General features: G+C 43.6%; 1 protein-coding gene across 1 annotated transcript in view; it reads left to right on the top strand.

Moving 5' to 3' along the window:
- The first annotated feature begins 9,931 nt into the window (after positions 1 to 9,931).
- Positions 9,932 to 13,933, top strand: part of LPGAT1 (lysophosphatidylglycerol acyltransferase 1) — a 119,949-nt gene continuing 115,947 nt past the window's right edge. Inside the window, exon 1 of the mRNA XM_027609831.2 lies at positions 9,932 to 9,987. The gene's annotated coding sequence lies outside the window, so the exon portion shown is untranslated. The remainder of the gene's footprint in view (positions 9,988 to 13,933) is intronic.

The following is a 13,933-nucleotide window of genomic DNA, read 5'->3' as shown; positions in this document are numbered from 1 at the left end:
CACATCACATTCCTGAACCTCCCAACGGGCCTGAGCAGAACAAACACGAACCCGAGTGGCCACTGGGAGATCACGTCTGTCCCCCCACAGCGAGGCACGGCCGCACACAGTGCGGTGGGTGACCTCGCCCGGAGGGCTGTGCGCACCTGCCTTCACCCCCAGCTGCCGCTGCTCTGACAGGCTGGGTCCCCTTCCAGGACAAAGCAGAGACAGTGACTTCAGAAGCTGGAACTGGAGCAGACAGTTTATGAGGCTAGACAGGAGAGTGGGGCAGGAAGAAGGAACAGGACCAGGGAAGTGGGTGACTATCCCCAGTGAGTAGGCCTTAGTGAGTAGGAAGAAGCTCTTTGGGGTTATACTGGCTACCGTGGTGTTCAGGGTCGTGCTCCCCAGTGGGCAACCCTGAACACTACTTTGGGGCCACTGCCTTGCCCTCTGAGTCTTTGGGCTCTCTGGGAGGCAACAGCCCCCTCTGCCATTCGGGATCACATCACTTTCTTTCAAGTGAGCCAGGACAGCCCCTGGAGAGGAATAAATACAATAGAAGTGAGCGCAACTGATATTTAAGTAGGGAAAGTGCCTCCTTTATGCCAGGTACTACTGTAGGCTCTTTCTTTCTATCTTCCTTTCTCCCTTCCTTTCCCCCGTCTTTCTTTTTTAGAACACATCTAAGAGCCTACCTATGAAATTTTAGATATCTTCAACAAGTAATATTGAGCCCTGCACAGTTAATTTCCTTTTACTACGTCTGGCTGGCTGGAAATTACTTAAAATCTCAATGCCCCGCTGTTTCAGCAAGATGCTTGTGACATTGGGTGCCTGGGTGGCTCAGTCGTTAAGCGTCTGCCTTCGGCTCAGGTCATGATCTCAGGGTCCTGGGATTGGGTCCCGCATCGGGCTCCTTGCTCCTTGGGAGCCTGCTTCTCCCTCTGCCTCTCTCTCTCTGTCTCTCATGAATAAATAAATAAAATCTTAAAAAAAGATGCTTGTGACATTGTTCAGCTTTTCAGCTAATAATTTACATGAGAGGAGAATTCCCTTTTGTATTTCTGATCATCTATGTGGCTCTGATTTTATGATCAATATCTGTGGTCTCATTCTATTCTCAGAGCGGAAAAGTAACTTGAGGACTCGAGATGGAAATTTGTGGGATAATATAGCTCCAACTGACCACTGAAATCTGCTCTTTCCTTTATCCTTGTCACTTCTCCTGGCCTTCCTGGATGTTATGGCCAAGTGGCTAAATGTCTTCCGAAGAAATGTGAGCAGAAGTGCTGTGTGCCATTTCCAGGTCTATACCTTAAGACCAGCGTTTGCTTCCTCATTCTTTCCCCTCTTCCCACACACTGGGATCCAAATAAGGTCATGACTTCACCTTGACCATGTAGACAACATCAAGGCCTAGGAGATGGAGGCGCAAGAAGATGGAAGAAACGTGGATCCCTAAATGTCAGGCGTAGCAGAGCCCCCCACTGCCTGGAAACTCACCCTGGACTATTAACTGAGAAAGAATTCAACTTCTGTCTTCTTTAAGGTGTGGGATTATCGATGGGTCACTTTGTCAGAGCAACCTAACCTGACCCTAACTAAAACAGAAATTGGTACCAAAAGTATGGTATCACTGTTGTAAAACTATGTGGCATTGGCTTAGCAGGTGGGAGGTAAGAAAATTGGTATTGTTTACAAGAAAGCCAGTGTCCTTGTGCTGAGGCAAAAACACTTGGCAAGATTGTCACCTGAGATTATTTGAAGACAGACCAATTGCCGAAGCCCCTAACCCGAGGGGAAGTAGCTGCATAAAATCATATTGTTAGTGTATGCTTGCGGCTCCTTCCTGCTTTTTAGTAAAACATTACAACAAAGTGCTGGGAAGTATTGGTCAGATTGCCAAGTACCTAGAAATGTGGATCTTTACAGAGTTAGAAAGGTCAATTGCTTCTCTACCCAAAATAAGAAGAGATTAAAAACTACAGTTGTCCAGAGCATTTTTCCAAAGGTCAGGTAAAACTCAGCCGAACGAAGAGGCAGGCCTGTAGAAGGATGAGGGTCTAAGGATTTGCCCTGAAGCCTATCATTTCAGATGGACTTAAGATAGACACCATTAAAATGAGAGAGAGAGAGAGAGAGAGAGTTATTGATTGATCAAGGAAACAAAGAAATAAAGCAGCTTTAAGAACTATGTTCAGAAAAGAACTTTGGGAGTGGTGACTAATTCGTGGAACTGACTGAAGCTTTTTCAATTCTTAGGCATTTACATTGCTGAAGAAATGACAAGTCTCATCCAAAAAAAAAAAAATTCTCTAAGTCTTTAAGGCATAAGGAACCCTTGGCTTTGGGCCCTAACATCTGCACCAGCAGGAAGCCAGCTGTGAAATTTGCATGGCTCCAAAGAGGGCTTAATCCAGAGCTCACTTCCAATGTTGTAAGAAGGCAAAGCCATCAGCCATGAAGGACAACGGACGTCGCTCTTCTATACTCTTTACCACTTCCTGCCAGTTTAGGATTAACCATCATTTTCATTGCCAAATAGTATTCCATTGTAAGAAGACACCATAATTTAGCCATTCTATCATTTCTAGATATTTAGGTTGCTATCATGTTATGAACCTTCTTTTACATATTTCTTGGTACACGATGTGGACAGATTTCTCTAGGGAATATTCTTAGGCGTGCAATTAATGGGTCATTAGGTACTCAATAAGGTCAAACTCCTTCATAGTAATTATGCCAATTATAGTCCCTTCTGCAGTGTATTTGTGTTCCCTTTGTTTCATACCCTTGTCTACATGTTTTGTTTTTTTTTTAAAGATTCTATTTATTCCTTTGCGAGAGAGACAGAGAGAGAACACGCAGGGGGAGAGGCAGAGGGAGAAGGAGACACAGACTCCCTGCTGAGCAAGGAGCCCGATGCGGGACTCCATCCCAGGACCCCGGGATCATGACCTGAGCCGAAGGCAGACACTTAACCATCTGAGCCACCCAGGTGCCCTACATGTTATTTTTGTGTTATTTTTTGGATATTCTAATTTTGCCTAACTGGTGGAGGTATAATGTTGTCGTTGGGGTTTAATTCACATTTCCTGATTACTAATGAGGCTGAATATCTTTTCATATTATTTACTGGCCATTTGGATTTTCCCTTTTGTGCCTCTTCAAAACTTTTGGATAGAGCTATTGGGTTGTCTATCTCTTTCATATTAATTTTTAGGAATTCTTTTAGGTAACAATTAATCATTACATAATGTTGCAAATATTTTCTCCCACTATGGGGCTCATCTTTCACCCACTATCTGGTCTCTTGATAATCAGAAGTACTGAATTTTAATGAGAGCTTAACTTTTTTTTATTCCTCAGTCTGTATCTCCCCAACTATGGTTCATATTCAGAAGCTCTGAAAGATGATATAATTAGTTGCCCAAGCACAGTATACCATAATGTGACTGGATGATACTCTAAAACATTTCCATTTCCGGTTCTAGGCAGCCTATAGATGTCTGTGTTAGATCAGTGCTAATCTCTGGCCCTATTCACTATCCCTAAGGTAGGGGAGTACCATATAAAACAATGAATGGGGGGGTGCCTGGCTGGATCAGTTGGAAGAGCATGTGACTCTTGACCTCGGGTTGTGAGTTCGAGCCCCACGTTGGTTGGGTGTAGACATTACTTAAATAAACTTAAAAAAATAAAACAATAAATGATGGGGGCAGGTAGAAATTAGACAAAGGTTAAGATATTTAAGTCAAGAAATATTACTTACTGACAATACAGCTTTTAATAATCCATATCCAGAGTTGAAGAAAATAAACAGAAAACTTCTTAGAAATTATGTCATTCCGTATGTGGATTTTGCAACAAATATTTGGTGATTGAATACTTAACAACAACCTACCCTAAAATGTGATTTGAAGATGGCTTATTAATTAGATTATGGTGATTCCAAAGTTAGCACCAGGAAGTAATAAGCTTAAAACTTCATGAAAGTATGTTGAAATAACTAAAATTGCAATCTAAAATGTGCCAGACCCAAGGCTAGAAAAGGAGAGTCAATGAGTTCAGATTTGCCAGTGTTCATCAAGGAATTTCCAAGAGAGAGCAGGACTGGATACACAAGAACATTCTTGTCACTTCAGGAAGCTGTTTCAGCTTTAGGAAATAAGCTATTTGGGACACCTGGGTAGTTCTGTCAAATAAACATGGAACTCTTGGTTTTGGCTCAGGTCATGATCTCAGGGTGGGTCCTGAGATAGCCCCGCCTGTGGCTCCATGCTCAGCGTGGAATCTGCTTGAGATTCTTTCTCTTCCTCTCCCTTCCCCTTCCCTTAGCCCTCTAAAAAATAAAAATAAAACATCAACTATTCAAACCAGAAGCTCAGATGAGGAGGGGAGCTGACGGGGACTCGTATGAGGAATACTGCTCTGCAGACAAGATCTAGAGAGCTAGAAGGGAACCATACTAGAATCATGGGTTTAGCCAACCCAACAAGCATTTATTGTCTGCCAGATGAGAGGTACTGTGGTGGATACAAAGATATGCTGATAAGAAAATAAAGTTCCTGTACTAGATAGGCCTGGTTAGGCTGCAAGTTCCAGAGAACTGGACTCGAATGTAATAAGCAAACTTTTTTTGACTCATGTATACAGAAGTTCAGAGGTAGGGCAGTCTTCAGGGTTAGATTAATTCAGTGGCTCCTGGGTTACCTACTCTCTATGTCCTGACTTCATCTTCAGGGTGGCTTTCCGCATTGTGGCACAGCTCTTCTAGACATCAGAGCTCCCCAAAGAGAGAAAAGCTTTTACGGAGGTTCACTTTTAAAAGCAAAGATTCTTCCCTCCCCCTCGCCCCCCAAGCACCAGGCAAAGTTCATCTCATTTTTCATTGGCCCAGGAGCACCGGGCAAAGTTCATCTCATTTTTCATTGGCCCAGGAGCACCGGGCAAAGTTCATCTCATTTTTCATTGGCCCAGGAGCACCGGGCAAAGTTCATCTCATTTTTCATTGGCCCAGGAGCACCGGGCAAAGTTCATCTCATTTTTCCTTGGCCCAACTGGGTCACATGCTCCTTTCAAAACCAATCTCCGGGTGGAGAGAATCCCCTTGCACTGATCCGTTCAGAAACAAACGCTAGCGTAAACCACTGGACTTTGGCAAGCAACCAGGGATTCGGTCTAGGCAATAAAAGCCCGCTTCTTTAGCTGGGGTGAGGGTGGGACGCTGGGGGTGGTGTCATCCTTCCCCAAAGGTAATAGGCCAGAGAGTAAATACCTGAGGGAAAGTCAGGGAGGATACTTTGGGGAAATGGCGCCAAGGATGCTGCCCCATCTTCCTATTACAGTCTCACTCTGCAAGTTTATACATTAAAGGGGAAGACAGGGGTGTGATCTGCTCATAATGAAAAGTGACAAGAGAGATATAAAGTGCTACGGGAGACTCGAGAAGGCCACTTATGGCACCTGAGGGGTCAAGGAGCTGCATCACGACAGATGCATTTTTGAAAGATACTGAGGCTAAGGGTGTTGGATCCAGAGCACAGTAGGGGAAGTGCTGTGCAGAGGAAGGAGGCAGGAAATTAGATTGATAGTAACATTCAAACATACAAATGAAAATGTCTGGGGAAAATTTAGCTGGAGGCTCCTCAAGAAAAAGCTGTGTAGAAATCCTTCTGTGTAGTACTCAGGGCAGCATTTTAAGGAAGTAGGTAAACAGGAACTGCTGTGAGGCATCTCAGGGAGCAGTGGTGGTTGTTAAAACACACTGATACTCAGTGACCTCTCAGTGTCTTTTCTCTCTCTCTGGTCCAGCTCTATAAATATAATAGCAGCCAACATTCATGGAGTGCTTTGGCCACTCATTCAGGCTGTGTGCCTGACAGGCATTAGCTTCTTAGAACCTCACAATCACGCAGCAAAGTGAGCGCTCTTATTGTTCCCATTTGACAGGTGAAGAAACTGAGGCACGGAAAGCTAAATAGTTTTCATAAAAAAGTGGTTAAATAGGAATGAGGAAAAAAACAAAACAAAACAAAAAACGATTCCGTCTTGAAAATGTCCAAGTAGAAAGTCCTCACTTAACACAGTGTGCTGGACTGTTACCCTGGCCGTGTGAACTGAAACTTGAAACTGGAAAGAGGCAAAGCGATCTTTATAAACAATGAGAAAAATTACAATTGCTTTGTGACCTTTAAACATTTTTTTGTCAAAACATGTAAAATTCTCTTACTGTCATTTGTAAATGTATTGAGAAACGGAAAAAAATAGTAAAGCTGATGTTTACTTAGTACATTTCAATTTCAAACATTAGACACATTGAAAATAAAAGCATTTTATTTCTGGGGTGCCTGGGTTAAGCAATGGACTCCTGATTTCGGCTCAGGTCATGATCTCAGAGTGGTGAGATCGAAGTCCCTTTCGGGTCCTGCGCTCGGCGGGGAGTCTGCTGGAGATTCTCTCTCTCTCCCCCTCTCCCTCTCTCACTCTGCCCCTCCCCCCCAAGAAAGTATTTTATTTCTTTGTAAAAGAACAAATCAAGAGTAGTTTGAACAGTGCTTGCCTTCTCCTCGCATCACATACAATACAGACAGTATTTTTCTAACGCCTGGGCGAGCTGTCATATTTCTAAGTTCGGATCAGCTTCCAACATTTTCTCATTTGAACTTTCAACGTTATGAAACACCTCCAAGAGTGTCCTCAATGCAAAGCTTTTTCCTGCTGTCGCTTCCTCTCAGATGCCATCATCCTTTTCGTTACAACCACTTATGTCCCTGCATTTGCCTTCCCTGAGTTCCTCCGGCTCTGTCTGTAGTCCTGAATGGCGGCACTGCCAACATCCCCACGGTTGTCCATCTAGAATTCAACCTACATTCAGCTCGAATTTTGCTTTTCACTTGCAATGTTCTCGCTTTTCATTTCTCTGGTGCATTTTCATTTCTGTTGGCCAGTTCTCTCTTCTGATAATCCATTTCTGTAAAGTGTCCTGTGGGTTTATTCCTGGGGGACAAGAAGGCAACCCAGCACCTGCTTTCCTGTCTGCCTGTGAACAACAGATGGACAGTGACCAATAACGAACCAACGGCCTTTAAAAGCAGGGATGTGACAGATCACTGATCACGATGTGCACCGGGTTTTTATGCAGGGATTTGAGCCCTGAAGAGCTATAGCAGCAGAGTCTGTGCTGTATGCAATTACTCACGGTTAATATACCGGGGTAACTGAAATTTGAACTATGCTGTGGAGGGACCGTTGTTATCCAACTAAACCCTGGCAACTGCTATCCATGCGTATCAGAGCCATGCAAAGTGAAGACTGCCTGTATATACAAGGTAGAGCAATTATATAATAAACCCCATGTATCCATCCCCCAGCGTCAACAATTATCAACTTATCACCAATCTTCTTTCTGCGAGACCCCACCAGCTCTCCCCTTCCTGCCTTATTTTGAAGAAAATCCCAGGCATTCGATCATTCCATACATAAATATTTCTATTTGTAATTCAAAATGGCATTTGAACCCAGCTCTGTCAAATTCCAGAGCCCGAGCTCTTAACAATTGCACCCTACAGCTTCCTGAGGAAGGGAGTAGACCCAGAAAAATGGAGTAACACATGAACTGTATTTGCCTTTTTTGTCCTGACAACAACCCCGTGAAATATTATTGTTCTCGTTTTTTCCAAGAGGAAATTGAGGCACAGAGGAGCTAAGTCACTTGTCCAGGATCACACAGTGAGTGAGAAGCTGAGTGAGGCTTTAAGTTCAGATCTCCTGATTCCACATCCCATCTTCTTTTCTGTACATCACAACTCTCCGGAAGGGGCTCCTGAAACTCCCTTCATTGACTTTCTCCTGTGCCCAACCTCCTGTCAGCCTCCAGCTATGGCCAAAAACTCAGGAAATCATAGATTACTTCCTTCTCCCTGCACGCCCTCGGCATATGCTTCCAATGGAAAAAACAAGCAATCAGCAAGGACTCAGGACAAATCTTTGTGCAGGTGTTAACTTTGCCCAATCCCGGGGACGTGCTTTCTACTGGCACTGAATCATCACCGGGGCCAACTTGCTACATGCTCAGGCGCCTTGGTCTCAACATCCCCTCCTCCACAGGTGTCTTCTCTGCCATAGCCTCAGAGCAAAGCCTCAGGAAGCAGGTTTCTGGATGGAAATGAGATAGGCCCTCCACCACCGGGCCTCATCTGGGACAGAGTTAAATAACTCTCGATTCCTGCTTAGACACTTCAGCTCTTGAGGGCAGTACTCCCTGTGCTGAGCCTCTGGCGAGGGAAGGAACACTGCCTCGAGTGCTCTGCTATGGTGTCAACAGCAGAGAAGACAAAAAGCAGGAAGAGGGGAAGGAGGAGAAAGAGAAAAAGAAACCCTGCCTATCTGTCTGTTGGCACCTCTCTGAACCCTGCCCCTAATTCTGAGGGGATTCCTCAAGCACCAAGATGATAGGCCTTACCATGGCCTCTCTGCTCGCTTTCCCCATTCTTTACTACTACAGCTTTCTGATTTTCCTGTGAACTTTCCTTCTATTCCAAAACAAAAGCATATTTTCTCTCCTGCTTCCCGAGGGAGTTAAGCCGGGCAGGATCCTTTCCCTTTGGCTACAGTTACCCAACAGTCCCAGAAGTAACTTTGGGTGTGGCTGGGACAAAAGTACTTAAGAAAGGAGGTAGGAGACACCAAGAACAGAGGGACTGGAAGCTACTAAAAAAAGGAAGACGCGGGTAGCTCAGTTTAATATCTATTTCGATACCAGGCCCTGTTGCCTTACATATAGCCTCCTGTTGATTGAAATAGATGGTTGCTATTTTGTCTGACCAAATTCAGCTCCCACCCCCACCCCCCACCCCCACCCACCTCAATTCTTATTTTTGGTAACAGCATCCAGAAAGATCCTTTGCTCTGGGGGATTTCCTCTCCCCACTGCACCAGAATCCTCTGGTGGGCCAATACAAAACCCTTCTCCCCTCCCAAGGGTGGGCATACAACCCAGATATGGCTAATCAGAGACTTCCCTGAGCTTGTGTATACTGATATGGAGAAAGAGAAGTCCTCTTTCCCTCTGGGTTGCTAAACAGAAATTAAAGAAAGCAAAGTTATTTACAACCATTGCCCCCACTTGTATGGAGGAAGCCCTCAAAATGAGGGCGATCACAGAAAGAAGCATAGTTGATTGTGTGGGCGTGTGTGAAAAGAGAATGATTGAGATATAGATCTTTATCTCTATCTGGCCATCACCCATCCATCTATCCACCCATCCATCTATCTATGAGAAAAGGTAGGGAAGTAATCCGAAACTACTTTAGTCTCTGGACTAAGAGAGTCATAATGTAAACTAACAATATCTTTGTGTACCACTGCTTGCCCAAAAGTCATTTATTTTGTCAATCACTGGTGAGCCAAGATTCACTCCAGGTTTCTCTGATCCTCTGGTTTGCTGCTGGCCCTCTGCCAAGTTGCCTCCTAAAGGCGGGTAAACCCTGGTCCTGCCTTAAAGAAACAAAGTCTGTGAGGATTATTAGACCTTTCTAACTCACTACAAAGCAAGGCAGAACACAATGCTATAACAGACATACAAATAAAATTCAGTGGGATCCACAGGGGAGTAAATATTTGGCACCATGATCGTGCCTCAAGTCAGCCCAGGGCCAACTTTGGGGGATTCCTGAATACTTGGATGCCCGAAGGAACCCTAAAGTAAGTCTGTCTCCTCAAGTCACTTTGGACTTGCATGGACACTGGCCATTTACTGATGTGTAACCAGCAATTCCCACAACCCCGAACAGAAACTAATTGCTTCGAACTGTGGCCATATTTGTAGAGCTCAGCATTGTCTGTGGCTCTGCCAATCATATTTAGAGTTACCCTGAAACCTTTGCTCTGAAGTTTGCCCCGCCCCACTCCCGATCACCGCTCTGCTGTCTGATCAGTCCAGTTGCATTACTTCTGGCTACAACCACAGTGAGCCTGCAGCTGAGTCGGGGTTGGGGAAAGGTAAGTGTGGATATTTATTTCCCAGGCGTTTACCAAGGGAAACGAGTTTACATATGCCATTTACAAGCTATTTCCAAAATGTGCAGTGAAAGTAGTTGTTTATTCCTAGAGTTTAAAACAGTGGTTTTCAAAGTATATTTTGGGAGATGAAGTGTACATGTGCTTTACCAGTTAGGGCATAAATGATTTGTATTCAAATTGCAATGCATAATTGTCTTTATGTGTAATTACTGGAAAATTAAAGGCCAAAAAATACAGTTGCAGCAAATATGCAACAGTGGTCATTTTAACCAAACAAATCACGACTAACTTGATAATGATGAAGCTGAGTTAACAGCAAATTATAATTAAAAGCAAGAATGGCAGCACTTGGGGCACCTGGGTGGCTCAGTCGTTAAGTGTCTGCCTTCGGCTCAGGTCATGATCCCAGGGTCCTGAGATCGAGCCCTGCATGGGGCTCCCTGCTCGGCGGGAAGCCTACTTCTCCCTCTCCCACTCCCCCTGCTTGTGTTCCCTCTCTCGCTGTCTCTCTCTGTCAAATAAATAAATAGAATCTTTAAAAAAAAAAGAATGGCAGCACTTGAAGACTTTGACTCACACATGGCGACACAGAGTAATGATGAAGCGCCAACCAGAGAATGTGGGCAAGGCTCCACCAGAACTTTCCCTGGAAGCCAGACTTCTTGGTAGAATATTAAATTAGAATCCTCAATAAAATTTAGTAACTCATTGATTCTGGTTTATGAATTCCAAATTAGATTAACCTTTTATAATTCACTTAGCATGCTCTTAGTAAATAGGTCTTAGAGGTACATAAAAACGAGCATATGGATTTGTAAATAGTTTGTCCCAAAGGACTAAAGAAAAGATTAACTTTCTTGGGTAGGCTTGAGCCCCATCAGGTGTGCCTTGGGTAGCTCTTTTTATTTTTTTAGATTTTATTTATTTGAGAGAGAGAGAGAATGAGTGAGAGCGCACACGAGAGGGGGGAGGGTCAGGGGGAGAAGCAGACTCCCCGCCGAGCAGGGAGCCCGATGCGGGACGCGAACCTGGGACTCCAGGATCATGACCTGAGCCGAAGGCAGTCGCTTAACCGACTGAGCCACCCAGGAGCCCCGGGTAGCTCTTGAGAATCACTCAGATGACTCTGAACCTGAACCTTCGTGGGCACTCCATACTTGACTGTTGAGGGAGCAGGTAACTGGGGGGAAAGGAGAGGGCAGAGAAGGTTCAGGACTGGCTCACTAGCATGTCTGGAGAGGTGGTGGAGAAGAGGGAACTTCGAGCACCGTTGGTGAGAACATTAACTGGTGCGCCCATTATGGAACACAGTATGGAGGCTCCTAAAGAAATTACAAATAGAACTACCATATCATCCAGCAACCTCACTTCTGGGTATATATCCACTGGAGATGAAATCACTATCTTGAAGAGATACCGGCTTTCTCAGGTTCATTGTAGCTTCATGTACAACAGCTAAGATAGGAAAACAACTTTTTAAGTATCCATCTATGGATGAATGGATAAAGTAGATATTATGTATGTGTGTATAATTATTCTTATGTGTTTATATCATATATGTATATAAGGAAATACTACTCAAGTCTAAAAAAAGAAGGCAATCTTGCCACTTTTGACAACATGGATGAAGCTAGAGGGGGCTATGCTAACTGAAATAATTTGGTCAGAGAAAGACAAATACTGCATGTCCTCACTTACATGTAGAATCTAAAAAAGCCAAATTCATAGAAACAGAGAGTACAATGGGGTGGGGGGAGCTGGGGAGTGGGGAAGGTGAGGAGACATTGGTCAGAGTACAAGCTTTTAGCTATAAGGTGAAGTTCTGGGAATCTAACGTACAGCATGGTGACCATGGTTCACAAAACTGTATTATATATTTGAAAGTTGCTAGGAGATGAAATCTTAAATGTTCTTACCACAATCACAACAACAAAATGGTAATTACGTGAGGTGATAGATCTGTTAACTAATCTTGCGGTAATCATTGCACAGTGCACCTTAAACGTACACAATGTTGTATTTCAATTACATCTTAATAAAGCTGGGGAAAAAATCATAAAAAAGAAGGGGCTCACTAGGGTGCTGACCTTGTAGCCCAGGCTGCATTCATGAGCTGTCAACAGTGGTGAGCACTCAAAAGGAATGCCACCCTCACATGCTGTTCTGGGGGCCCCAGAGGAAACAACAAGTTAACAGTGACGTGAGCCGTGAGGAGGGCCTCATGGGTTTGAAATAAAAGAAATTAAATTAAAATCAGTTAAGCAGACTAGAGCTATGCAAAGCCACTTTAAAGATCAAACAATGAAAGTCTCCTGGATACACAAAACAGGAGTCTCATCTGATGAGTATATGAACATAACGGAAGACAGCATGAATTCCCCTGGGGCTGGGGTGAAGAGTGGTGGTTGTCAACCTAGGAAGTTTAGTTAGGAAAGGGATAACTGAGGGGCCTTTGTCAGCTGAGCCTGGCTTAAAGTGCCAGGACTGGGGATGAAGGTGTCAGACTTTCCTGGGACGTTTCTGATGGGAACTAGACCCCAGAGGTAGGGGCAAGGCCCACCTGGGAATGGGAGAGCCCAGTGTGAGTTGCAGTTAGTGCCAAGGTGGGGCTCCAACATAATAGAGTGATTGAGGGTAAAAATCCTCTGCCCCTGGGAAGTCTGGTGTTGCTGTTTGCATTTGAAAAGGCAAAGGTACAGGAGAGAAAAATCTGTGAAGGTCATGGTGCTCTGGGTGAAGAATTAAGGGTCTCAGGCTGATGCTTCTTGTCTGCAAAGAATGACGAAAAGCATCATGCTTGCCAGATTAACCCACCTTTGGAGTTTCACGATCCAGGGAACGATAGTCATCATTTGGTCTGTTCATTCATTCGTTCGAATATTTTCGAGCCAGACCTGCTGCTAGATGTTGGGAATACAAAAATCAATGTTAACATGTAGTCCAACTAAGAACTTTAACCTCCTCACTGATATGAGGAATTCTTAATCTCAGGAAACAAACTGAGGGTTGCTGGAGTGGTGGGGGGTGGGATGGATGGGGTGGCTGGGTGACAGACATTGGGGAGGGTATGTGCTATGGTGAGCGCTGTGAATTGTGCAAGACTGTTGAATCACAGATCTGTACCTCTGAAACAAATAATGCAATATATGTTAAGAAAAAAAAAAGCTAGCAGGAGGGGAAGAATGAAGGGGAGTAAATCGGAGGGGGAGACGAACCATGAGAGACAATAGACTCTGAAAACCAAACTGAGGGTTCTAGAGGGGAGGGGGGGTGGGGGGATGGGTTAGCCTGGTGATGGGCATTAAAGAGGGCACGTTCTGCATGGAGCACTGGGTGTTATACGCAAACAATGACTCGTGGAACACTACATCAAAAACTAATGATGTAATGTATGGTGATTAACATAACAATAAAAAATTTAAAGAAAAAAACCATTAGACTTCTTTTGGTCAATATAGTCAACATTTATGGGTATATTCTTTAAATTGTGTGTTTCTTTGATTTTTAGAAGATTTTATTTATTTTTTATTTATTTTATTTTTTATTGTTATGTTCAATTAGCCAGTATAGAGTGCATCATTGGTTTTTGATGTAGTGATATTAAACACTTATAAATAGACTCATAAAATCCTAAGCAAATAATATAGTGGATATGTAAATGCACACTTGTATGCATATATATTTATACATATATGTATATAAATTCCAAGTTTACATTACTCTGGTTTGTGGCAATTTTCTTCCTTTCTCCCCATCTATACAAAATCATTTTAAGTGTATGCTTCTGTAGCAGGTTTATCAGTGAATGTCAAATCATTTAATATTTGTGTAATAATAATAAAATGTGCATTACAGGGAGCTAAAATAGCTCATATACATGTATTTCCTAAATTTAATCTAATTAACTCATGTACTTTATTAGATT

This window comes from Zalophus californianus, chromosome 10, assembly GCF_009762305.2.
Source record: "Zalophus californianus isolate mZalCal1 chromosome 10, mZalCal1.pri.v2, whole genome shotgun sequence".
Lineage (NCBI taxonomy): Eukaryota > Metazoa > Chordata > Mammalia > Carnivora > Otariidae > Zalophus > Zalophus californianus.
Note: the sequence above shows the minus strand (reverse complement) of the source record. Positions and strands in the feature narration are given on the sequence as shown.